The sequence below is a fragment of the Ziziphus jujuba genome, chromosome 2 (genome assembly GCF_031755915.1).
Source record: "Ziziphus jujuba cultivar Dongzao chromosome 2, ASM3175591v1".
In the NCBI taxonomy this organism is placed as follows: Eukaryota; Viridiplantae; Streptophyta; class Magnoliopsida; order Rosales; family Rhamnaceae; genus Ziziphus; species Ziziphus jujuba.
In genome coordinates this window covers 27,423,235-27,450,904 of record NC_083380.1, presented here as the reverse complement: position 1 = coordinate 27,450,904, position 27,670 = coordinate 27,423,235, and the positions used below count along the sequence as shown (strand labels likewise).

Here is a 27,670-nt window from a genome sequence, read left to right as displayed (position 1 = left end):
GGGAATCGGTAAGGATTGGAGTAGTCCCGAAGGTTTCTGTCTTTCTGCCTTTACTTGTTGACAAATTAAACACCTTGATACAAAATCTGCCACTTCTCTCTTCATGCCAATCCACCAATAATACTTAACAAGCGTTCGGTACATTTTGGTACTTCCAGGATGCATCGCATACATCGAGCTATGCGCCTCTTCTAAAATCTCCTTCTTGAGTTCTGGAATATCAGGAACGCAAAGTCGTCCTTTATACACGAGGGCTCCATCCCTCCTTATGGAAAACTCCGGATCAAGACCTTCTTGTACCTTGCCATTAATCGTTCTCAATTTAGGATCTTCCATTTGAGTCTCCAATATACGATCCACCAACACCGGTCGCACCTGAAAACTAGCCATAAGAACTCCTGAAGGAGGCATATGCATTAACACCCCCATCTTCTTCAACTCCACCATGAAAGGTAGTTGGATGGCTTGGATGTGAGCAAGAGATCCGATAGCCTTCCTACTCAAAGCATCTGCCACTACATTCGCCTTGCCTGGGTGATAATCAATCACACAGTCATAATCCTTCAACAACTCCATCCATCTCCTTTGCCTCATATTTAACTCCTTCTGTATGAAAATGTACTTGAGGCTTTTTTGGTCGGAATAAATTTGGCATATGGCCCCATACAAGTAGTGTCTCCACTTCTTTAGAGCAAAGACTACTGCTGCCAATTCTAAGTCATTCGTAGGGTAATTCTATTCGTGCTGCTTCAATTGTCGTGATGCGTACGCTACCACCCTTTGATTTTGCATTAGCACGGAACCCAACCCTTGATAAGATGCATCAAAATAGACTTTAAAACCTTCATTCCCATTAGATAAAGTTAAGATAGGCATGGATGTTAACCTTTACTTCAACTCCTGAAAACTCTGTTCACACCTGTCCGTCCAACTAAATTCAACATTCTTTCGGGTTAAATTATGAAGCGGTCTAGCAATTTTTGAAAACCCTTCTATAAAACGATGGTAGTATCCCGCTAATCCAAGAAAACTTCGTACTTCCCTCACAGTGGTAGGGCGCTCCCAACTCAACACTGCCTTCACCTTATCGGGGTCCACATAAATGCCTTCGGCTGACACGATATGTCCGAGAAAACCCACTCGATTCAACCAGAATTCACATTTGTTGAACTAAGCATATAGCTGATGCTGCCTTAGAGTTTGGAGCACTCTCTTAAATGCCTCATGTGCTCTTCTTGGCTCCTCGTCCTAAAGGCAGTCTTAGGAATGTCCGACTCTCGGATCCTTAACTGATGGTATCCAGACCTCAAGTCGATCTTGGAGAACACTTTGGCACCCTGGAGTTGGTCAAAGAGATCATCTATCCTTGGCAACGGATAGCGATTAGGGATGGTGACCTTATTAAGTTGTCGGTAGTCGATGCACAGTCTTAGACTAACATCCTTCTTCTTCACAAACAAAACTGGAGCTCCCCACGGTGATATGCTTGGTCTAATAAACCCCTTATCTACCAAATCTTGCAATTGGACCTTTAGCTCCCTTAGCTCCGCTGGCGCCATCCGATACGGTGGTAGAGAAATAGGCACAGTACCCGGAATTAATTCAATGGGAAAGTCAACTTCTCTTTCCGGAGGCAATCCTGGTAACTCCTCAGGAAACACATCCGAAAAATCCCACACAACGGGCATGTCTTCCAACCTGACCCCACTTACTTGGGTATCTATCACATGAGCCAAATACCCTTGGCACCCTTTATTCAGTAGCTTCTTGGCGGTAAGGGTAGATATCAACCTCGGCAAAGGCCTTCCAACTCCCCCATGGAATACCACTTCTGGCAACCCTGGCTTCCTGAATGTAACTTCTTTGCTAAAACAATCTACAGATGCATGGTTCCTTGCCAACCAATCCATGCCCAAGATTACATCAGGTCCGAATAGATCCAACAGGATCAAGTCTGCTTCCATCACTTGATCTTCGATGCAGAAGAAACATTCCTTGATTAACTGGCTAGGCCACAAGGATTCTCCTGCAGGAGTGGCTATTTCTAGCAGACATTCTAAAGGAGTAGGGGTCATACCGACCCGAACGACAAATTCTCTCGAGATAAACGAATGTGTTGCTCCCGGGTCTATAAGCACACGTGCGTCATTACCAAAAATATTCAAAGTACCTGTAACAACGTCAGGCGTAGTCCTGGCTTCCTGCTACGTCATGGCAAACACCCGACCTTGACCTGCCTGCTGGGGTTTCCTTCCTCTGCCTCGACTCGATCCTGCAGACGGTTGGGCTGATCCCGAAGAAGCTCCTACTGCCTGACTCCCCTGGGAACTCTGACCTGGAAATACACCAGTATGCTGTGCTCGTCGACCTGCTCCTAGCACACTGCCATTACCATAAGGGCACTCCCTCTTGATATGGCCTGGCTGCCCACACTGAAAGCATAATCCATCCATCTAACACGGCCCAGAATGCTTCCTCCTACAAATTGGACAAATCCTCGGAGAACCAAAGTGTGACTGCTGATACGAGCTTGTATCCCCACTGATCGAATGGCGAGTTGACTGTGGCATACGATAACTGCCTCTCCTCTGAAATCTGCCTCGTGGGCTTAACCCATCATTATCTAAGCCTGAACTATGGCTTTTCTTAGCTGCCCCCTGTCGAGGTACCTCACTATATGAACCTTTGAATGATCTGTGCCTCGAGGGTCTGCGCATGTCCGCCTGTCTCTCTAGCTCGAGCGCTGCATCCCTGGCGGACTGATAAATGGGATGTACTGATCCAGAAAGGGTGAAGGCTATATTCTCGTTCAAGCCGTCTATGAACCTCACCTTCTTTGCATGATCGTCGGGAATCATGTGCACGCAGAATTTTGATAGTTTTCGGAATTTTCTCTCGTACTCGGACACTGTCATGTTCCCCTGTCGCAGTTCCTCGAACTCTCTCCTTCTTGCCTCATGGTAGGCAGGAGGACAATACTCAGTAGAGAAGGCAACCTTAAACTGATCCCACGTATGCCTTCTGCGAGTCTTTTCTATTTGCCACCATTTTCGGGCGTCTCCTTCTAACATGAAACCAGAAATCCTCATCATATCCTCGTCGGGGCACTGCATCCCCTCTTCCAAGATTTTCTCCATGTTGGATAGCCAATTCATGGCTGCAGCTGGGCCTTGGCTTCCATCGAAATTCACGGCTCTTAAACGTCGAGCCTGATCCACGGATCGATTACTAAAGATTGAACCTCCTAAGGCTCTAGTTAGTTGAGAGACCAGATTTCTAAGGCTCGATCTACTCCCTGAACTCTCAACCGAGTGTTCCCGAGTTCTATGTGTGTCCCGCCTACTCATCGTAGCAAATTCTGAGGAAACAAACAAGAGTTTAGAAACAGGGACACTTAAGCACGATTACAAAAGGAAGAATTTACAGATGGGCTGTACAGCAATGCACAGTCCCTTAGGATTACAAGAACCTATGCTCTAATACCAACTGTCAGGACCAGCCCAGAATTCCTTCCCCGGAACCCTAGACAAGCCCTGATCCCAGGGAAATACCACCGAACCTTCCAACGAAAAATCCAGCAGCACCTCCCCTAAGGGTAGGACTTACCAAAAATTACCTGCACTGAAAACACACTTCTATAATCACCCCCTTATTCCTCACGCAAAACTACAGATTGTTTCCACAAATTTACAGCACTTCACAACAATAACGGTAAACCAGTGCATAAATAAAACATAAGTGTCCAAATAGTATACAGAGCTTTATGAGTTCTATTCAACAGAAATACAACAAAGATGAAAGAAATAATACAACTGAAAGGAATGAGTACAAGAGTACTTCTCGAAACACGATAGCAGCGGAGAACTGGTTCGCCCCGGAAGAACGTCTATCACCCCTTGCACCTAAGGGAATGGAACTTAAAAGCGTGAGATGCTAATCATCTCAATGAGTGACCCTAGCTACCGAACACTTATAATAATAATAATAATAATAATAATAATAATAGTAATAATAATATAACAAATAAGGAAATTGAATTAATACCAACAATTAATAAATAAATAATAATAACAGTTGGAAATAATAATTTTCCCTCAAAACTCTCTCTAATCACTCCGTTGGAAATGTTCCCTTTTTAAAACAATTTCACAAAACCCGATATTCTTACTTCCCGAAAACCAAGGGATCAAACCATTTGATAAACAATAAATAAATAAATACCCCAATATGTAATTAAAGTGCAATAAATCATAATAAATAACTTTGAACATTTTTGGGGTTTGGAACTTTATCTGAAAATTTACACTTGACGCACCACACCATATACCGGTGATGCCCTCCGATACCCAGCGTCCTGAGCACCGACTGGCAGGGAGATTAAAGAAAGAAACTTGCAAACGGCACTTCGGCGTCCCAACAGTACCGCTGCTGAAACTGCCATCCCGGCCAAGGAGGGGGGCGGTTGTGGCCAATATCAAACTTGCCTGCCCACGGTCCAATGGCAACTCATGGGAGACATAATACTTGCGCGCTAAACCACATATACCAGAACACCAATACTGCATGAATGCGTCTAAAATAATTATTTAATCAACCATACAGTTCTTTCCAAAATTACCGTGGGAAATATATTAAATTTTCACACTTACCATCCCACATATTTTCATTTAACAAATCGGTACGAAACATCGATAACAAATAAAACCATAATTTTTCTCGAAATACGAGGTTCAACAAATAAAATACCGTGTGCATAATTATAAAATTAAACTACCATTTTAAACAAATATTTTCATAAAATATTTAAACCAATTATGCCCAAAAATAATACTTAAAACCACGTACGATTATCACCGAAATATACTTTGCTCATGCATAATAAATAAATTAAATCACAATAAAACCATAATTAAATTGTACCACATGAGCATAATTTAAATACCAATTAAACATAATTAATTGCCCAAAATATTTTTAAAGGTGGGTCACTCACCTTAAGCGCGTAAATCAGCTAAAATCCTCCGTAGGATCAACTCCACTACTCGTACGTGCACCTAAAACATCTACAGTATACCAACCAAATATATTAATATTTTAATCGGGTAACTCCCAAATGGGTACCCAGGGAGCGAACACAAACAGCAACTAAAAGTTACGAGTTATATACCGAATTGAAGCTTGAGTGATGGGGATCACGGATTCGGTCTTACTTTCTGGTGATCGGACCCGAGGTGGCCGGAATCTCGCCGGAAAGCTTTTGGGATTTGACTCCTCAATTCTCCCAAACCGTAGCGAATTGGCAGAAAAGGATGCCGGATTTGGATTCAGAAGGTCAGAAACAGTGGACAAGGACCGGCGGTGCAACTGGGTACTCGCCGGAACAGTAACTTCCGGAGAGCCGCCATGGTCACCAGCAACCGTCGCCGGTGGCGACGCGTGCGGTGGTCGTTGGCTGAGATTTTTGGCAGTTTTGTAGATCGAGGGGAAAGGATTCCAACGAAACCGGCAGTGAGGCAAACAGAGGCCGGACGGCGGAGAAATCGGGGTTTGAAGATTTTCGGCCCCTCGCCGGAAAACGCTCCGATCCCGGCGCGTCAGAGGTCCGGTGGCCGTGAAATTTGGTGGGTAGGCCGAACTTGAGGAGGTGATGAGGGGTGGCTGGCGCGTGTGGCCTGAAAATGGCCGGAAACAGGGCAAACGGCAGTGGCCGGCGGTGGAGGGAAAAATCGCCACCGAGCTTCACCGCCTCCGGCGACCAACAGCCGTGAGATTTTGGGGTTTGACTGAAAATGGGAAGCTGCTCCCATCTGGCCGGCGCGTGTAGCAAAAATCGGCCAGAAAATTGGACGATTCCGGCGGCCGGTCGGTTTCTCTCTCTCTCTCTCTCTCTCTCCTCTCTCTCTTTCTCTCTCTTCCCCGGCATATTTACCACATAAAAGCCACCGTGGTGACACTGTTCATCCACATGGACCAATCAGGTGATGATACGTGGCATTACTGTGCACTTAAGCCAGATATAATAAAATATTACGGTATCCGGCAAACTTCAAATGTCCATAACTTTTTAACCAAATGTCCGATTTAAGCGTGCCGCTAGTCTATGAACTCGTATCGACGAGTACTTTACAACCATAAAAAGTCAAAACAAAATTACACCGCAAGAAAAGGTCAACTCCCGGCACCTTTTAGACAGTTTGTACCTCGACTTGTTTTGCCCATAACTTTCAAACGGTAGCACCGTTTTCGACGTGCTACTAGTCTACGAACTCGGAGCATCATGCACTTTGCCACGGTACCCTGGTCAACTAGAAATTCCAACTGGGACAAAAAGTCAACTTTTGACCCCCCTAGGTCAACGATCAACCTCGGTCAACGTGCACAGATTCCGATGTGATTTGGGACGGGGTGTTACATACTGCATGGCGAAAGCAGATGCGTAAGCTTGCTGTTTCACTTGGCCTCTTTAATAAAATGCCTGGTCTGTTTGCTTCAATTTTTCCTTTGACTTTTCGATTTGAGTGGTTTCAAGGGTTTATTTAAAACATTTGTGGGGTGTTTTTTTTTTTTTTTTCTGATTGCTTTTGGGATAAGTTGGAATCGAAATTAGGGTTATGTTTTTTTGTTTTTGCTATTTCTGTAATTTTTTTCCTTATGCTTTTGTAATTTTTATTTTAGGTAGTGTTCGGTGTGCGATTTGACGGTCTAATAATGGAAATCGGCAAGGATTCGGGAATGGAGGACGGGGATTTTGTGGTGAAGACTTGCATTACACATACTCTACCCCCGACATTGATGCTTGAGAAAGGATTAGAGAGTATCAAAGATGCTGTGGGGAAGTTGAAGCTGAATCCTCCTTCTACCTCCAATGGGTTCTTTCAGTCTCAGGTACTGGAAAATTCCATATGTGATTTTCATTTCACATCTTATGTCGTTTCACTTTGCGGTTTTGATACTATGTCTTTTTGTTTGGTTTTCATTTCATATGTGATTCTGTGAGGATTTCTAAAAGTCGTTGTGCCTTCCAGTGCAAAAGCTTTGGATTGGTTTGCCTGTCAGTTAGAGTCTTGCGAGGTTTTCCCTCTGTTTTTATGTCGAAGGAAACAGAAAATCGTGATTGTATGTGAATGAAACCGTTGGATTTTTTGGAATTGGGTCTGCTATTCACTTTACACGGAGTTCTTCTTCTATCTCAGGAGAGAAGACAACGAGCAAAAGGTTTAGATTCTCGTATCTCTTATTTCTCCCTCATCAAAAGCATCTCCTATGATGATTTAGGGGTTGCATTTGGTTTTTGTTGTTTGTTGTCTGTTGTTCATTATATATATATATATATGTAAAAGTAATTTTAACTTTATTAGGACAAGAGTTCCTTTTTTCCTATTGAGCTTGATGGCTGAACTGGTTAAAGTTGGGGGTTTGTAATACAGTTCCCCAACTCCATAAAAGAAAAGGTTGCCCTTTGAATAGTTAGTCTGAAAGATGGATGTTTCAAACTTCTATTTGAAGGGTCATGGATACTTTTAGAGCTATTGAGACTTACGGCTTATTCTATTCCATTGACATCAAGGTGCAGGAGGTTATGTAATCATTTTTTTAAGTGGCTTTAGGCTAACAAGCGGAATATGTGTTGAATAAGAACCCAATATTTGTTAGTTATTTTGTTGAAAGGCCTATTTGGAAAATGACAAGGCATAAATGAAATTGAATATTAACGTGAACTCTTCATTGGCAATTATGTAAGGAATGTTTCAACATATATGCTAAAGGCTCTAAAACATTTTATGAAATTTAGAATAATTTTGTCCATTTATTGGAAATTTGTGGTTGGTATGAAAAATTGATTAAGTAATGATGGTTAGTTGCTTATGGTTATGCATCTAATTATGATGCAAAATCTGTTGCCTTTAAGGTTCCTACGTGTTTAATAATTTGCATTTGGTATTGCAAATATGATGCATACTGTACTGGCAATTTTTTTATCTGCATTTAGGTGTACGTTGTTTTGCATGGATACTTGGGTCTTTTAGATTTGTATGAATCTTTTCCTTGACAGCTCTAAAAATGGTAGCTAGATGCTATTAAATTTAAGTAATGTTTATGGTTTCTCCATAGATAGAACAAATGAGCTCTTACAAAACAAGGGTAAAACTTTGACTGTTCATTAGTCACGGTTTTGCATTTGATAGTTATTTAATTTATTGCTTTACGTACTTGCATGTGATACTTATTTAATGTATGTCTTTGCTGTACTTAGTTGCCTGGTGCCATTGCTTATCTTTTTATTACCGCAGTTGTGTTGTGTAATGGTATGCTTTTTCTTATTCTTCTACTGTTTGTTATTTATTTATTTTTGGTTATTGGCATTCCAAAGCATTGTTGAATGTTGATCATGTTGATGTTTTGTTTGATTTGTTGCATCTATGATGTGTAGTTTGTTCTCTGCTACATGTTTTGTACTTGTTAGATTACTGGTGGATGAATTTGATGTTGCTCTTTGGAAGGTTGGTAGAGGTTGACAAGGAAGTAGCAAAAGAATTTGATGGAAAACATTTTCACATTCTTCCTTTTTTTGCTGTTTTGGAGATTTGGGCATCATTTAGCAAATCAACCTATGAGATTGGATTTTGGTTCTATACAATTCATAGAGAGCAAGGGATATTACTAGGTATGAGCTATTGCCTCAATTGTTAGATTTGAACCTTTATACTTCTTTATGGATACTCTAGGTATTTAATTATTTTCTTTGAAACTTGTATGCTAAATATTGTAACTAATTGCAGATATTTCGTTTGATTTCATCCAGGTATCAAATCGATCTTCGTTTTAGTGGAGGTGCCTCGTATGCTTTTAATGTTGTCACTAAAGTTTGGCATTATACCAATTGTGGTGCCATTTGGTGTTCGAGATTTTGACATTGATGGGGAACATTGGGTCAATTCGGGATTGATACAAACAGAGGCTTTTGTAGGAGCTGTAATATTCTCTAGTTTTTATTCATAAAACACTTGTACAATTTCCTCTTGCTAATTCAGATTTTGTTTTTAGTTTTTCTACATGAGTCTCGTGTCAATATGATGTGTAAGGATCCAATTTCATTATTAAATTCTCCATATTATTTGATATGTGGAAAAGCAATAAATAAGAAGGATGATAATTTAAACGGATGGTAATTGAGTTCTCAAATATTGGCTCTCTACTTTCTGATAATTTAAACGGATGCATTGAAATGTAGTTAGTTTTAGATTGTAAAATGTGATTCCCAGCTTGCAAGCTTCTTCCAATCACTTTTAAAATGCGGCTCCATGGTAGTATGTCCAAACAAGAGTTGTTAGGAGGAAATTAATTGTGCACTTGTGGAAACTATTTAAATAAATGGATATGAAAGTGTAAAATAAATGTAACAGTTTCCCATTTCTCATCTACCCTCATTTCTCATTAACTGTCGAATAAAGTGGAAAATATTAAAACAAATTTTTTTACCATCTCTCATTTCTCATCTACCCTCATTAACTTCTATCCGTCTCTCTTACTCTCCCTGCTACCACATTAAATGAATCCTGTGTGTCTTCCTCTGTCTTTCTCTTTTGTTGGTTACGTACCTTTTAGCCTTTCTTCGCATTGACGAACTATTACAGAAAACACAATACCACCTTCAGTTCAGTTCACTCTCCCTGCATACCCCCAACCTTTTTTGATAACAACAAGACTGAAAATCTTCATTGCGGAGCCCATACACTTTAAAAGGGTGTAATTAAATTGTACGTTTTTGTGGATCAGAGTTAAAGATTTTTTGGTATGTGTATATATATACATATATATATATATGTGTGTACAGATATGTATACATTTTTCCCTTATATTAGATTCATTGTTTGTCACGTTTTGACATGATATATAAGTGCAAGTTCTATGTTGGTGCTATTTTATGTAAAACAATCCATAAATGGTTCGGAAATTTCCATTTGAAAATTACAACCTTTGTTTGTTACATACTGTCCATCAGTAATTATGAAACACTTGCTTGTTGGAAAATTTAACAGCGGTTCCATCAGAATATTTAATTTTTCCATTTTCTAAAAGCAAACCGATTGGACAATCGAATTTGTCCACTTCTCTAATGTTATTGTAAACGAATGACATGCTAAATCTAACTATATTTATGATGTTTAACAAAATAATCCACAGAACACCACATTGTCAACATTGCATCCATTTAAGCTAACGTTATGTTATGATATAGCACATGTGCCACAAATTTGACATCTTAATCTACTTGATCCACTATGTCTGTCAAGAGTAGCTATTCTACTAGGTGTTAATATGCAACATTTAAACAGCATTTGTACTCATTTACATAAAATGCATTTGTATTTTATCTTTACTCATTTACATAAAATGCATTTGTATTTTATCTTTACTCATTTACTGAAAATGCATTTATATTTGTATTTAAAATGCTATTCTACTCATTTGCATTTAAAATGCTATTCCACTAGGCGTTAAGAACATAATTGTTTGGCTTATTTTCTGTACTCATTTACTGAAAATGCATTATATTTTTTCATTACTTTTGCTTCAGGATTATAGTTAAACCTTCCAGCAAAGATTCTACGATTGCAATTATTTTTAGTCATACGACCTCACGAATTACCATAAGCTTGTGACAAGTAGATAGTATGTTTTGAATTGGTAAACCCTTTGTGCTCAATGTCACAAATTTCGATTTTACTGTTCTATGATGGAACATGGAGTGTATGTTCTGAAGGTACCTGGAGATACCAACGTCAAAGAATGAAGATTATACGCATCAAAAGGAATTGTATGTTGGCAGAACTTGAAGATGTTATCTACAACGCTCACAACTTAGATTCTACACAACATCAATTAATCTTCAAGTTCATATACCATGTATGTTTGTCATGTGAGCCATACGTTGTGGAAAATGATGAAGACGTACAAAGTTTTATAGAAGAGTATAGTTCACACAAACCTCAAGACAGATCTCCATTTATTGTTGATGTGTTATCTAGGGTTCCATAGAGTATTAATACTGCTGGATGTGTTATGAATAGGATACCTACAAGTTCAGGATTTATGGCTATTGCTGCACTATCTGCAGTTCCCGAGACAGCTACTTGTACCTCTAATGCTGACATGCAGTCCCCAACGACCGAACTTCATGTGTCAGAAACTCAACCTGGATTCTCTAAAAATCAAATTTGTGAAAACAATGTGCAATCTGTGGAACATGATCACGATAATGAGTGCTTCGACATTAATGATATGAATGAATATCGTGGACATGATTATGATCAAGATGAACAATTTAAGGTTGAGGTCAACACTGATCGTAGTGAAGATGGGTTACAAGACATTTGTTGGATCCAACATTCGGGACTTTTAGCTGGTAATAGTCGACATGGTGAGTCTCCTTATGGTAGTAGTCCAATTGATAATGTGAATGATGATGTGCTTGCCTCTCCTTGTACCGAAAACCATTTGGACATTCGACATGATTCTACCGTAACCATGGTTGAACTTAGGGTTAACCATTGCTTCTCATCTCTCAATGCCCATGAAATCATTCGAATCAACCAACTCTTTGCGAGTAAGAATGCTCTACAGAAGAAGATTAGTCTTTATGCACTAAGGAAAAATTTTGAATTCAAGGTCAAGAAGTCAGATAGAGTCCGATATGAGGTTGTATGTGCGAACGACAATTTCATGTGGCAAATGCGTACTACCAAACTACATGGTGATAATACAAAGGCCTTCATGATTAGGGCCTTCAAGGATGAGCATATTTACTCTTTAAATATCACGAAAAGGGATCATCGTCAAGTAACAAGTTCACTTATCGGAGACATCATCCAGCCAAAATTTGAATGGATTTCAAGGCAATACAAACCTTGAGATATCATGCATGACATTCGCTTTAATTACGGAGTAAACATAAGCTACAACAAAGCATGGGCCGCTAAGGAAGTTACATTATCAGGTTTGTGGGGCACGCCAGAAGATTCATATGCAAAACTTCCTTTATGGAGTCATGTTTTGAAGAGCAAAAATCCAGGCACGTTTACTCAAATTGAAACTGACAACCAAAACATTAAAGGGTTTCAGCATATGCAGAGAGTCTTAGCCGTCGATGGAACTACACTGAAAAATAGATATAGAGGTTTTTTATATATTGCATCATGTTTGGATGGGAACAATCAAATTTATCCACTTGCTTATGGAATAGGCCCTAAGGAGACGGATGCAACTTACACGTGGTTTTTTGAGAGCTTTAAAGAAGCGTTTGGGGATGATCCGAATATAGCTTTCATATCGGATAAACACAAGAGCATTGCAAAAGCAATACGTACAGTTTTTCCTAATAATCACCATGGCCACTGCACATATCATCTTGGTACAAATTTACGTGCTAAGAAGTTTAAAGGTAATGTCAATATGATTATATCAACTTTTAATGATGCAGCTAGAGCATATATTGTTGAGGATTTTGATAAGGCCATGCAGGTTTTAGAAGGGGTTAGTATTGAAGTTGTACAATATTTCAAGGATGTAAGTCCTTCAAAATGGGCTAGATCACATTTTCCGGGTAATATATACAACATAATGACCACTAACATTGCAGAGAGCATGAACTCTGTGCTTATTGATGCTAGGGATAAACTTGTTTTGCCATTACTAGATCACATTCGTGATGTCTTGCAAAGGTGGTGGTATGAACGTCGAACTAATGCAGCTGCAATGCAAACTCCTGTTACTAATTGGTTGGAAAAAATCATGCAAGAGCGCTCAAATAATGGCAGAGCCTTACGTGTTATGCCAATGAACTTATATGAGTTTCAAGTTGTTGGCCATGGCATGTTCGTTGGAGTTGTTAACTTAGAAAATAAGATGTGCTCATGCAAGGAATTTGACATTGATGGATTTCATTGTGTCCATGCAATTGCAGCATGTAAGCATCGACATATTTCTCCATATTTCCTTTGCTCGGTGCATTACTCAGTTGACTCACTCCGTGATGCATATTCGGAAACCATATATCCACTTGGAGATAAATGTCAGTGGCATGCTCCAGATAATGTCATAAACCAGGTTGTACTTCCACCTCAAATTGGCAAACAGTCAGGAAGACCAAGAAAGAAGAGGATTCAATCTCAAGGAAAGGAGCATCATCAATATAGATGCGGGAGGCGCAAACAGATTGGTCACAGTAGCCGATCATGCTCCGCCACCGTACCTCTTGATAGCATTACCAACCAACAGCACCATTGAACCGATGGCCCATCAATGGCACGATGCCATATTCAGACAATGGGGCCATGTTATGCGGTATGCGTGTGTATGCAATGTAGTCAGGAATGCAATTAGTTGCTCAACCGTGTAACATGTATTTTGGCATAATAGGCGTTAGTTTTATGTGTTCTTTTGTTGTCAAATTCATCTATCGTATTGTTTTGATAACATATCATTCCGTGTTCAGTTTTTGGTTCGGTTGTTTGTATGTTTTTTACTATTACACGGATGATATTACTGCCCAATGGTAATGACTGATGCATCGTTGGTAATTGACATTTGTACACCGCTGTAAAAGAATCACCACAATTCCATCCGACAACTTTAATCATGTGTGTTCCAACCAATAACATGCTAAATGTAGCATTATTAATGATAAATTCTGACAAAGTAAGAGATCGAATGGCATTAAAAAATGAAAACGTTCAATTTGTTTTTGCTTCAAACATAACCATACGTTTTATCGGTAATTACCGAAACCCCAGTGGTACTCACATTTTACCAATGTTATGGCCCCCACCAGTCCCCTAATGTGTGTTAAATGCAAGAACATGGAAAATATGGATGGTTACATGATCGTAAGGAGAGAAAACCCAAAAATCTCTTAAAAAAGGTCTCAAATTGGCCAAAAAAATACGATGACTGGAGACCTTCGGTAATTACCGATGAAACTTTCGGTAACTAACACATACGCTCTGGAAAAATTACCGTATGTTTCTTCGGTAATTACCGAAACCCCTATGGTAATCACATTTCACAAATTTTTTGGGCCCCACAAGTCCCTTTACGTGTGTTAAATGAAAAAACAAGCAAAATATGGATTATCAAATGATCGTAATGAGAGAAAATCCCAAAATTGCTTAACTGTTCTCAAATTGGCCAAACAAATACGATGACTATAGACCTTCAGTAATTACCGATGAACTTTTCGGTAACCAACATATACTCTCTGGAAAAATTAATGTATGTTTCGTCGGTAATTACCGAAACCCCTATGGTAATCACATTTTACAAATTTTTTTGGCCCCACAAGTCCCCTTACGTGTGTTAAATGAAAAAGCATGCAAAATATGGATTATCAAATGATCGTAATGAGAGAGAATCCCAAAATTACTTAAAAAGTTCTCAAATTGGCCAAACAAATACGATGACTGTAGACCTTCGGTAATTACCGATGAAACCTTCGGTAACCAACATATACTCTCTGGAAAAATTACCGTATATTTCATCGGTAATTACCGAAACCCCTATGGTAATCACATTTTATCAATTTTTTGGGTCCCACAAGTCCCCTTACGTGTGTTAAATGAAAAAACATGCAAAATATGGATTAACAAATGATCGTAAAGAGAGAAAATCCCAAAATTGCTTAAAAAGTTCTCAAATTGGCCAAACAAATACGATGACTCTAGACCTTCGGTAATTGCCGATGAAAACTTTGGTAACCAACATATACCCTCTAGAAACATTACTGAAGTTTTCATCGGTAATTACCGAAGGTCTATAGTCATCGTATTTTTTTGGCCAATTTGAGAACTTTTTAAGCAATTTTGGGATTTTCTCTCATTACGATCATTTGATAATCCATATTTTGCATGTTTTTTCATTTAACACACGTAAGGGGACTTGTGGGACCTAAAAAATTGGTAAAATGTGATTACCATAGGGGTTTCTGTAATTATCGACGAAACATACAGTAATTTTTCCAGAAAGTATATGTTGGTTACCGAAGGTTTCATCGGTAATTACAGAAGGTCTACATTCATTGTATTTTTTTGGCCAATTTGAGAACTTTTTTAGAGATTTTGTGGTTTTCCCTCCTTAGGATAATTTTAGAATCCATATTTCGCATGGTTTTTCATTTAACACACGTAAGGGGACTTATGGGGCCCAAAAAATTTGTAAAATGTGATTACCATAAGGGTTTCGATAATTACCGACGAAACCTACGGTTTTTTCCAGAGAGTATATGTTGGTTACCGAAGGTTTCATCAGTAATTACCGAAGGTCTACAGTCATCGTATTTTTTTGGCCAGTTTGAGAACTTTTTAAGCAATTTTGGGATTTTCTCTCATTAGGATAATTTGAGAATCCATATTTTGCATGTATTTGGGTTTAACACACATTATGGGACTTGTGGGGGCCATAACATTGGTAAAATGTGATTACCACTAGGGTTTCGGTAATTATCGATGAAACCTACGGTAATTTTTCCAGAGGGTATATGTTAGTTGCCAAAGGTTTCATCGGTAATTACCGAAGGTCTACAATCATCGTATTCTTTTGGCCAATTTGAGAACTTTTTCAGTGATTTTGGAGTTTTCCCTCCTTAGGATAATTTTAGAATCCATATTTTGTATGTTTTTTCATTTAACACACGTAAGGGGACTTGTGGGGCCTAAAAAATTCTTAAAATGTGATTACCATAGGGGTTTCGGTAATTACCGATGAAACCTACAGTAATTTTTCCAGAGAGTGTATGTTTGTTACCGAAGGTTTCATCGGTAATTACCGAAGGTCTACAGTCATCGTATTTTTTTGGCTAATTTGAGAACTTTTTAAGCAATTTTGGGATTTTCTCTCATTACGATCATTTGATAATCCATATTTTGCATGTTTTTTCATTTAACACACATAAAGGGACTTGTGGGACCCAAAAAATTGGTAAAATGTGATTACCATAGGGGTTTCGGTAATTACCGATGAAACTTACGGTAATTTTTCCAGAGAGTATATGTTGGTTACCGAAAGTTTTATCGGTAATTACTGAAGGTCTACAGTCATCGTATTTTTTTGGCCAATTTGAGAACTTTTTAAGCAATTTTGGGAATTTCTCTCATTAGGATAATTAAAGAATCCATATTTTTCATGTATTTTGATTTAACACACATTATGGGACTTGTGGGGGCCATAACATTGGTAAAATGTGATTACCACTGGGGTTTCGGTAATTACCGATGAAATGTACGGTAATTAAATATTTTTGCCAATTGGAGAACGTTTTCGGAACATTTGGGGTTTTGATGTTTGGGGGCATTGATGAATGTATAATTTGCATGTTGTTTCCGGAAACACCCATTAGCTGAGTATTTGGAGAAAAAAAATGTTAATTCATATTACCGAAAGCGTTTCGGTAATTACCGATGGTGAATCGGGAATTATCGATGCACCATCGGTAATCATCTTTGCTTTAATTTTTATCACAATCGATGGTCTTCTTTTCTCTTTTTTTTATTTTTCAATGGTTATCATTACTAAAGATAGGTTCAGCATATTAAGATAACATTAGTATAGAGTGTCATAACATTAAACATACGATCTACATTGAAAGTTTATTAAAGTACAAATCAGCAGCATATTTTTTTCTAAAAAACATAATGTCTTGCGGGCCAAATGAAGGATTCTCCTCACTACTCTTGTATTCAATAAATTTCAAAGTGTAAACGCCACAATCACCCCTGCAGAATAGCATTAATGAATTAGCATTAATGAAAACCAACCACGTGTATTTCCACACATAACCACAATAAAACAGCAACAATAGAAGTTGTTTGAAATGACAACACATTCATACCCATTATCTTGGCGAGGTGCATCTTTGATCATGGTCATCGTGAATGGCTCTAAAGTGGGAGGCACGTCCGGATTCTTCTCCTAATATCCCCCATCCCTCAATAGGTAAGGCAGCGTATACGTAAGGCATTCCGCATTGTTCAACTCTTTATTCTGGACATATTTATTTCCCATATTTGGATCGTATAAATCAATATGTCGGGCCTTCAAGTCCACATATGCTGCCAACCAATGCGAGCCTCCATTGTTGACAGGGATGTACACCTACAAATTTGAACATAACCTCATTATCCATAAAATGGGAAACTTAGTGAGAATTTTTTTAAATATATGTAGGGACTTACATAATCACATCTCCGCCACAGCACGCCAGGTTTGGGTGACTTCCCATGCACATAGCTACGAAGGGTCGCATCACATGAATATGTGCTATGAGATGCCCTCCATATGGGATAAAGCCCTGTAATGGATGACTGCCAAATAATGAAATATATACAGTATAAAATATCATCAATATAACATTAAGCAACACAGTAACATCCCATCATCTTATCTAAAATAACATTTCTAATATGGCACAGGTGTGGGTGAACATCTTCTCATTCTCAAACCGCCTTTTTCATATGAAATACAAAATAGTGTCAATATGCTGCAAAACCACATAAAAGGAAATAAATAACAAGTGCGAGGTGATAAATAAAACATCATTCCAAACGTAGGAACACAATGATTTTACATGAACATAAAGCATATAACTTACATCGGAATTTAACCATCCTTCAGAGGTAAGTAGCTCAGCAAAAAAATTCTTTCCCACCGTCATTTAAGATGTACACACGGTTGCTTCCTGCAGTGCCACCCTATACCACTCATCGAACGCCCTCTCCTTCGATGCATCAATATGTCGATTAAGATTAAATGTGACCTTCTTTTTACACGGGTCGATGTAAGGAGAGATGACGTGATGTGACTGGTGGTAAACTCTACCGAATCGGCTTGTATCACCAACGTTATGCGTCCAATCTTCCACCTCAATCTCAGCTGATTGGTCATGATGTGGACTGTCAGCTGAAGCACCGATATCCCGCCTAAAATGCAAAGGCCGATATGGCACCAAAGCCCAGTAATCCTCCACATAGGGTCCTCCAGGTACGATAGGCTAAAACGGTGTAGTACAATCATCATCCTCCTTCCTACCATTGGAACCGTCTATGGGTGCATCAAATTCTTTGGCTTGCTCTCCAAATGACGGTGCCACAGGGGATGATGGTCAAACTGAAGATGACGGTGAATGGCTGTGCACATGATGTTCGGCCTGCAAAACACAATGGTTATTTTGCAGTTCCCAAACTCTAACAACAAATAATTGCTGAATTACAATATATAATTTAATAATGCTGAAACACTAAAGTATACTTAAGTTGTCTAAATGACACCTGATGCTTTTGTTGGTCAATAACAGAACTAAGCATCTTCCTTAATGACGCCATCTCTTTATTTAATTCACCAAATTTTGACTCCAAGCAAGCAAGCTAATCAATATCAATATCCAAAACATAAGTCAACATATATTAATACAACATATGAAATACAAATTTGCGTGCAAGTAACAATTTCATACCTTAAAATTAGCATCTGGAGGGCCACTAGAATGCTTCTCAGCTTTGTACGCATCTTTAGCGCCAACAATGGCTATTGGTGCTACAAGTGGAGGTGACGTGTAGCGAACTTCATGTATGTTAACTGCTATTGTTCGCCAGTAATCCATAGTCTTCTCCTCATCGGTAGCATCTAACCTCAAGTGCACAACATACTACATGAAATGAAGAAAGGAAAAAAAAGTAAATTTGGAAACTGACTATGGTAATGTAACTTGAATGTAGTCGTTCCATGTAGTCTAAAAAAAATTTGTCTTACATTGCTATTTGAGGTGAACCAATTATAGACAGCAAAATGGTTCGGTTGACTTGTAGCATGCCATCCAAGGATCCTCGGACAACGGGTTTCCCACCAGTCGGCAAATTGGTTACCAAAATCAGGGATTGCTTTAGACCCCCATAACTAGAAAATATAAATTATAGGTTATTAAATATAATTTTTAAGTAAACGCTACATGTATTAAATATATTACCGTACCTGAAATGCCAATGGAAAACCTTTTAGGTCATAATACTGTGATTTATTCTTTACTGCACGTCCTCTATGCTGGAATGCGTTGTGGAATGAGTTGATCGTCTTCTTGTAGCTTAGAATGCCCCAAGGGTAGGAATTAAATATCTCGATATCAGCAACCAAATCAATGAATTTTCTATTTATTTGAACCCTTGGATCCATTCCGAGTACACCATGAACTAAGAAATATAGTAACGCAATTCTTACAGCATCCCAATCATCCACAAAAAGTGTACCCTTGCATATTCATTCCAGTTCGGGTGGTTTCAAGTCAGTCCTGTCATCTAGCAACCTCGTGAGTAGCTCCTTTCCTTTGGAAATTTGCATATCATACATGGAAGGGTACCTACAAAACTTTAAGCCACTAATGAGTGCGAATTCCCACTTCGTAAACCGCACTCCTGATCCGCCGAAGTTAAACTCCAGTACTTCTGGATTGTTGGACACAACTCGTCTGCAAAGCAGGTGATGCACTACTTGACCAGAGAACCGGAGGTTCTTCATGTCAAGTAAGTGTCCAAAACATGTTTGTCTATACTTTTCCAGCTGCTCACTTGTGAGGACACTTGTAATTACTTTGTTCGCTTCTATTGGATTCCCGAATAAATGTGCCCTAACTTTAAATATATCGACATCCTGAAAGATCTGTTCCTTTGGAGCATCAATGGGCTGCAAAATGAATTACATAAATGGAACTTACATTAACAATTAAATCATACCCTATTTTTCCACCCCAACTTGATAATAATAATTTCCAACTAAATCTTAAGACATATGGGTTCACATTTTTGCACAAGTTGTAATTACTGATGTAACCATCGGTAATCAACCTACAATGAACTAAAAAAAATCCCGATGGCCTATCGGCAATTATCGATGGCCATCGGGTGAAGTTTTTCTTGAGTTTTCACATTCATGAATAAATACTGACAGATGTCTTATCATTTACCGCACAAAACAACATAAATGAATATAAAACTTACCATATCAGATGGGGGAGAGGAAAGTGGAACGTGCCCTTGAAGTTTGGCGCTTTCTGTCTCAGCTTTGGATTTCTACCTAGTAGTTCGTAGACGCTTAGAGTCGGGTGCTACCTCTGCGTCTCTTACTTTCCACCTTCTTAACTCCCTTCTTCGGTTGACGTCGCAAGTTCCTCTTTGGTGCCATTATAAAGTACAACGTACAAATGTACATTGACAACATTAATAAACTTTTATCTACCTTTAACCACATTGTCAACTATGTATAGATATATAAATATCCGCAATCCTCAATTTCATACGCTCTCTTCCTAAGGATATTGTGTATGCCATCTACAAAACATTTACTGAACATTTACTGTATAGCGGTGTGTTTACTTCTAAATCTTTCTATCTTCTTCTTCTTCTTTAATGTTTTTTTTCTATTTTGGGGATAAAGTGTTTGCGTGTTTGCTTCTAGCTAAATTGTATCTAAAATTTTATGCACCCAATCTTCTCTCTCTCTCTATATATATATATACATATATATATATATATATATATACATATATATATATATATATATATATATATATCTATACCTTTAGAAAGTACTAACTCTGGAATTCTCAACTTCAACTCTAATTAATCATAAAGTATTTTTCTCTTATCTCCAAGTACTGATTTTTAGTAATAAATTACCCTAGCAAAAAGGAAGAAGAAAAAACTTAAAAGAAAAAAGAAGGTCTCAAAAGCAACTAAGATTTCTAATGCAACTATAGTCTAAAGTGGGGTTTTAATAGAGCAACCCACAATTGTGGCCAATTATGATGCTACATGCAGAAGCAGATAAAATGAAATTTTGAAATGACTGGAGAGAAAGTAGCCAATTCACCCAAAATAGAAAAACAATAAAGTGAAGCATAGAGGTGGAAGACTACATAGAAGCTACGCAACAGACAGATTGTTATAAGCCAATCAAAAGCAGCCCTTAGACTGTATATATACATATCATATTCATGTTATATTTAATTATTTCTTACCATACAATATATGTCTAAAAAATGTGCACAGAAAGTCGTAGACTATAATCTGAACATATAGGTTAAGCTGGACTACAACATGTCCACCACTTCTATATGAGTATGTCAACTAATGTAGCTACACCTCTTCCCCATACTGCATGTGTTTAACCTGATTTGGTTATAAAAGCTCAGACCTACTGACACCTATATATGCTATACAAATCAGTCACTTTATATTTATTTTATCTGTATAATTAGTTTAGGGTCAAGGATTTATCTGTATACAAATCCAAAAAAGAAATATAATTAGTTTCCTAAGGGTCAAGTACGTTTTTAAAAAAATTCTTATTTCACCCCACAAAAGCAGTTTTCTAGACAGAGTTTGAGTATCATGCACTAGTGAGATAACACCTTTAGCTTTAGGATTTAAACTTCGATCAGGGTAAAAATCCTTATATCCCTAAGTTGTAACAAATATATATCTACATATATTATGTTTTTTTATTACAAACTAACATTATTCTTCATCAAATTCATTGATTTCCCTGCCTTCATCCTTTGTTTATTTTCCATGCTCAGGGATGTCAATGGAACCCAAACAAATTAAAAACGACGTGTCGTCCTGGTGTCGTTCATCCCAGACGACATGTCGTTCGATCCATCTTCTACCTTTGTCCGGGTTGACCCAAACCCGCCTGAACCAGTCCCGATCCGATTCTTGACCCGGTTGTTTCTCCCACCTCCGGCCACCGTTCAAGGCCAAACCAGTCCCATTTTTTTCCTCTCTTTATTTCCTACTAATACTCAATATCAATCTATCCTAAAACCTAGGTTATAATCACTTCCATACAAAAACCTAAATCTTCAAAAATTCCACATTTTTAATCGATTCTAAACACAAATCACAAGTTTCAATTTCTCACATTGTACTAAATTTGTAAGTATTTAACGGTAAGGCAACAAATAAACACACACAAAAAAAAAAAAAAAAAACACACACGGGTCCACGACAAGGCAACAAATAAACACATAAGTAAATCCACACAAAAACAAACCCACACTGGTCACGGTAAGGCTAAAAATCCACACAAGAACAAACCCACACCGGTCCACGACAACAAATAAACAAAAATATTAAAACGATTACCTCTGAGAGTGCTGAGGTCAAGATCAAAGTTTTGTTTTTTTGTTTTTTCTTTGTATTTTTTTTGGGTGCTGAGATGAAGAGTGTTTTGTATTTTTGTGTATTCGTGTAAAAACAAGTTTGTTTTCTTTTTCTAAAAAGTAGATTTTTGTTTTTGTTTAAAATATAAAAGGATATCTAAGTCATTTTTTATTATTTTAAGGTTAAAATAGATATTGAAGGGTAGAAAAAAAAAAGATCGCAAATGAAAGAGTAAAAATCGTGAAGCTCATCCCTATGGGGGCATTGGGCCAAATTCCCCTTTATTTCTATGCTCACCTGTTTGTAGATAAAGTTAGCCCAAAAACAAACTTGAGCTCTCTTGTATGGATCTTAAGGAAGGAATTTAGGACCATTGTGAGTCCAAGTTTCGTCGATGTATTCAAGGATTACAAGCGATTCAGCAATTGGCTTTCCATTATGCATAGGTACTTTCTTGTGAACAGGATTGTACTTCAAGAGCAAAGGGCTTTTGTTCACCAAATCTTCTACCAATACTCGTATGGAATTCCCTTCAGTTTCAGAGCCAATTCCACCATATCTCTCTCTCTCTCTCTCTCTCTCACACACACACATTGAACTTACTACCTATCTAGATGCTTAATAAAGATTTCCAACTTCTACAATTGCGTGTGAAAATTTTCTTTTGTTTACAAAATTGACCAGTTGGTTCTTTTGTAGAAAGAATTCTAGTGATATTTCATACTCCAGCATATTCAATTTGTGTACCACACTTTGACTTTTAAGTCCTTTTACTTTTCCATGCCAAGGAGTATTACATACTTGTAATTTTATTGGAGAAACTGACTAGATTATCTATACATATAATGAATAACGGGAAGGTTAAAAAATTGTTTTCGTCAAGCAAAATTTTATCTCACGTGTGATAAGTAATAATTTGAATCGTTCGAGTGATAAGTTAAAATTCAATGATTGGCTATTTTTCTTTTTTTTTTAATCGTACTATATTAGTTATGTCCAATCTAATTATAGAAAAACTATATATATATACACATGGGGACTTGCTAATTTTAAAAATTAATTTTCTACGGATGAATTTTTGAAATTAACTAAAAATTAAAGATATTACAAGCTTTTCACCCTCTAGTTTTGTTGTGAAATTTTGGAAAAATGGGTGTTTGGAACAAGTGGAAATTAATTGGAAACAGATTGGATATTCAAATAATTCTCTGGCCCAATAGAGTGACATATATCTTAAACAATTATTACTTTCCTCCCACAAAATTCTATGGCGGTTACCTAATTGTTGTTGGTTGAAATATATTGGTTTTTCTTTCATTATTTATAAATGATTTACATTCATCTAATCAATTATATGTTCATGATATCGTTTAATCTGACAACAAAAAATAATTTTTTTTTAATTTTGTTTTTTCTAAAAATTTTGACACAGTTGCACTCTAAAATTATACCATAATTTACATTTTGCATTCTTTTTTTTTTTTTTCTTTTAACGCTTTGCACTTTAAACTAGCTGAAACATTGCATTATTAGTCCTTTTTAATTTTCTACCAAAATTTTAACACTCTGAATTATGCCATAATTTACATTTTACATTTTTTTTTCTAACGCTTTACACCTTAAACGAGTTAAATATTGCATCATTAGTCCTTTTCAATTTACTGTCAAAATTTTAACATATTTATCATGTGAGTTGCACATGATTTTAAAGTAAGGGTATTAAAGGTTTTTTTGCGCCCTTGACTGGTTGACCCTTCTTCTTTTTCTTGGTGCTCTGGCTTTGATCTTGGATACTAGCTAATGCCAGTGAAAATGGAAATAAATAAATACCCATCAACAAAAATCTCAAGACTGATTTTAAGGACATACAAACATTGCCTTAGAATAAAATTGATTAAAAGTAAATAAGGATATCCATATTAGCTTCTTGCTGGAATCTTCATCACCATTTGCAACAGTTGCTCCAGTCATCTAAGCTCAGTGCTCTCTTCAATCACTAAGATTGCTCTCCCGACTACTAGCTCACTGAATTCTCCACTTCAAAAAACCAGTTTTTGTTTCTTTTTTTTTCTTTTTTTTTTCCCCCAAGAAAATAGTTGCCTGATCTCTTGGGCTTTGAGTTCTTGATGGATGTGTTCGTTAATACTGCTCGCAACCACTACGCATAATCAAAGAAAAAAAAAAAAAAACACAGTTCTCGCTTTGGTGGGTCGCTTTAAATTTTCAAAATTTGTATGAAATGGGACAAAGGAATGTGAAAACAAAAAAATTGAAATTAACCATCAGCATCTGATAGCCTTTTCTTTCTTTTTCCCATGGGAAAATGCTGATGTTATCAGAGAGATTTTCCAAATCAAATAAACAATTTTTTGTGAATTTTACTATTCTCAGAGCTGTTGTTTAACGGAATTTTCCTTTGTTAATTAAAAAAAAAAAAAAAATATATATATATATATATATATGATAAAATAGAGAGAGAGATGGACCAATGTTGCCAAAGCCCCCCATTGCAATTTTTTTTCTTTTTTTTTAAATCAATCCTTAATTTTAATTAAGAAAGACAATGCAAAATGACATCTATACCCCTAACTATGCATTGCATGACACACAGGACATATTCATTTTTATTGCTTGACAGATAAACCAACCGTACAAGGGATGTGGAAGTTTGAAGTGCAAAGTGTTGGAAAATCTATTTCAGAATATGCAAGATGTGAATCCCAATAAAATATGAAATGTGCAAGTGTCAAATTTTTTTTTTTTTGGGTTAATATTAATATTTATAGTTTTTGCATGATATACAAAATCATAATAGATAATTTTAAAACTAATTTATAATAGTTAATTAAATTTAAAAATTTTATTGTTAATAAATATATTTGAATTTTTTTCATTTATATTATAAAAATTGTTAAAAATTATAAATTTGATCTCTATATATAATATTATTTAATTATGAAATTCAAATTTAAAAATATTTACTTATATAATTTTTTTCATCTATAAAATTTTTCTATCTAATTTTTTTCAGCTATGAAATTTAAATTCAAATCCAAATGCATTTATATAATTTAATTCAAATTCAAATGTATTCAAATAATATTTTTTATCTATAGAATTCAAATTCAAATTCAAATATATATTTTGATTCATTGCAAATAATTAATTTCTATATATTAAATACTCATAATGTAACTTAATAATTTATTTATATTATTATTTATCTTTAATTGCATTTTTACCTTATAAGGTAAATTATTATGGAATTTAAATTAAAAAATATTCACCTACCGAAAGTTTTCCACCTGTAAAATTCAAATTTAAATATATTTATATAATTTAATTTAAATTCAAATTTATCTATATAATATTTTTGTCTATGGAATTTAAATTTAAATTCAAATGTATTTTTTGATTTTTTACAAATAATTAGTTTTTCCTATGTTAAATCTTTATAATATAATTTAATTATATTTATTATTATTATTATTATTGTTGTTGTTGTTGTTGTTGTTGTTGTTATTATTATTATTATTATTATAACTTAATTAAGAATAATTTGGATTTAAAAAGAGATATTTTGGATTTAAAAAGAGATATATCTATACATACCATATATACTGTTTCATTACTATATTTGTCGACTTGTACATTATGATATAGATCAATATTAAATTATAAATAACTTATAGTATGTTGTATGTATTTTATTTTAATATTACATATAATTTGATTATGGATGGCTTATGTTTAATGTCCATGGCAATATTCATTATGGTAAAATTTTATATATATAATATTATAAATATATATTTATTTTTTATTTAAAATTTATTTCAAAATAAAAAATGATTTATATATATTTGGATACAGTTATAAAAGGTAAAAAAAATTATACTTTTTCAATCAATTATATAATATTATAATAATAAAAATATATATTTTTGAATATAACTAATAAAGGTAAAAACAAATTATTTTTTTAAACAGCTGTTTTATTTGGTACTGATTAATATTTTGATGAAATCATAAATAATAAAAAAAGAGATGACTTTTTTTTAATAATTATATTCTAAAAAGAATATTTCAAAATTTTTCTATCACTAAAAATAAAACATTATTTATGTAATTTTTTAATGGCAAAATTATGTATATCTTTATTATTTTCCATATAATGCTTATCCAAACAACTACAAATAATCTTATCATAGTGATTGTTATATAAAATCTATATAATGTATAAAAGAATAAGCGTATGTGCCACACATTAGCATACTCTTTTTTTAAATTCCCTCCAAAAGTATACTTTTTTATTTTATTTACTATTACTTATTATTTATTATTCATTATCTTACCTTTTTATGGTTATAATCAAATATATATATATATATATATATAACTAATTTTTGATATAAATATCCATCATTATCAAATAATTGATAAAATTACATATGATAATAATTTTAAAATAAATTAAAAATAAATAAAATATTTGATTTTATCTTATTTATCAATTATATATTTATGGCCTAATTAGTATACATATATATTATAATGCAATTATACATATATATGGCCTAATATATATACATATATTATAACAGAATTATACATGTATAAGACCTAATATCAGATGGCCTAATATATATTATAACGGAATTATGGCCTAAATATATACATATATATAATATATAAAAGTAAAAGAGTCAACAAAAATTTCCGCCACGTGTCATCCTCATGTTCATTCTGTTCCCTTTAAAAATATTAAAAAAATTAAAATTCAAAAATAAAATTAGCTTAAAAATTCTACAATCTTAAAATAATTGCCATATATGTCTTTATATTTATTTTATTTCCATTCAAAGGCATTATAAATAATTAAAATCTAGAAATAAAACTGCTTAAAAAATTCCACAATCTTAATAAACTAGAAATGAATAATTTGATATTGATTTTTTTGGAAATTTGTATAATATATGGGCATTAGCAAGATTTGGCTATAAACCTTTGTAATAACATGTACAACGGTTTTAGCATAATTTATATAAATAATATTTTTATAAATAATTAATATAAATACTATTTTTGAAAATAAAAATTATACAATCTTCGTAAAACTTGGAATAAAATATTTGATTTTAATTTTAGAAAATTTCCATAATATGTGGGTTTGAAGAATTTATTTTTGGTGATGGAATAAAACTTGCAAGAGAAATTTTTTTCTCTCCTTATTTGGTTACTTTTTGAATTTTTTAAAGATTACGTAAAAAAAAATATAACTAATAAAAGATATTTTTACTATTAAAGATATGTCACACAAAAACTCTATACATTCATATATATATATATATATATAATTAAATATGGATATACAATAAATGAAATTTTATTATAAAATAATAAGATTAATATATGGTAATTACTAACAAAATTTATTTCTTTATCAGAAATTTAAAATGGATAATGCA

At 35.3% G+C, this 27,670-nt stretch overlaps 1 pseudogene; it reads right to left on the bottom strand.

Annotated features, from left to right (window-relative positions):
* The window catches only part of LOC125422676 (glutathione S-transferase U9-like), a 37,267-nt pseudogene extending 14,508 nt beyond the window's left edge, over positions 1 to 22,759 (bottom strand).
* Positions 22,760 to 27,670: the final 4,911 nt, after the last annotated feature.